This window comes from Myotis lucifugus, unplaced genomic scaffold (assembly GCF_000147115.1).
Source record: "Myotis lucifugus unplaced genomic scaffold, Myoluc2.0 scaffold_181, whole genome shotgun sequence".
NCBI classification, from domain to species: domain Eukaryota; kingdom Metazoa; phylum Chordata; class Mammalia; order Chiroptera; family Vespertilionidae; genus Myotis; species Myotis lucifugus.
The window spans coordinates 627,939-629,338 of record NW_005871229.1 but is presented as its reverse complement, the minus strand read 5'-3'; the positions used below and the strand labels follow the sequence as shown (position 1 = coordinate 629,338).

Genomic DNA, 1,400 nt, shown 5'->3' with positions numbered 1-1,400 from the left:
AGACATGATTGTATAATAGAAGCTTTCTGGATTAACTAACTCCCTGGATTAAGACGTTACTGGAGCCCTATTGGGTGTGGCTCCGTTACTTGGGCATTGCCCTATGCACAGAGAGCTTGCTGGTTCATTCCCCATCGCTGGCTTGATTCCCATCTGGGCTGGAGGCTGGGTCCCCGGTAAGGGGCAGCCGACCAGTGTTTCTCTCTTTCTCTCCCTCTGCCTCTCTAAAGTCAATAAAAATATATTTTAAAAAATGAATAAAAGTAAAGTCAATTAAAAAGAAAGAAAGAGCCCAGCTGGTGTGGCTCAGTGGTTAGGCATTGATCTACGAACCAGGAGGTCAGGGTTCAATTCCCAGTCAGGGCAAAGCCCGGGTTGTGGATTCGATCCCCAGTGTGGGGTGTGCAGGAGGCAGCCGATCAATGATTCTCTCTCATCATTGATGTTTCTATCTCTCTCTCTCCCTTTCCCTTTCTCTCTGAAATCAATAAAAATATCTTTTAAAAAAAGAAAGGAAGGAAGGAAGGAAGGAAGGACGGAAGAAAGAAAGAAAGAAAGAAAGAAAGAAAGAAAGAAAGAAAGAAAGAAAGAAAGGAAGAAAGGAAGGAAGGAAGGAAGAAGGAGCAAAGCCCCATTGGGGGTGGGAGGAGTTAATGGCCTAGACAACTAAAGTTAATGGCCTAGACAACTAAAGACTATTGGGTAGGGATGAAGATGAAATTCTAATGATCTGGACAATGAGGACCTTCAGATCTACATCAACTTTCAAGAAGCCCAAACTAGAATTCAGGGGAGTGTTTCCTGCAGGAAAGATGTGGGGGAACACCAACCAGCTGACTCAGATCAGACTCAGAGAAAAGGCTTGGCCTTACATCAAAAGATTGGTGAGTAAATATACAGCAATGGGTTTTTAAGTTACAATAGAATATTTAGATCCTTTTGTAGCTCATGAGGGCGACTCTTATGTGAGATGTGCCTCCCTCAAACCTTGTTAGGAAATGCACATTACCTCTCTAATATATTAAAAAATTATATATTTATTTTAAAAAATATATATTTCTATTGATTTCAGAGAGGAAGGGAGAGGGAGAGAGAGGCAGAAACATCAGTGATGAGAGAGAATCATGGATCGGCTGCCTCCTGCACGCCCCCCACTGGGGATCTAGCCGGCACCCCCGGCATGTGCCCCAACAGGGAATGGAACCGTGACCTCCTGGTTCGTAGATGGATGCTCAATCACCGAGCCATGCCGGTCGGGCAGTTTCCCATCTTTAAGTAGTTCAAAGCTAACATTCTCCTCCTTAGGCAAATGGACAGATGTTCATAATCCTATGCCCTATTTCTGGATGCGCATAGACTATACTTTTGAGCGCCCACTATGGATTCCTCAGCAGAGGGTG

General features: G+C 44.3%; 1 pseudogene; it reads left to right on the top strand.

Annotated features, from left to right (window-relative positions):
- The first annotated feature begins 933 nt into the window (after window positions 1–933).
- LOC111827536 lies at window positions 934–1,019 on the top strand (annotated as a pseudogene).
- Window positions 1,020–1,400: the final 381 nt, after the last annotated feature.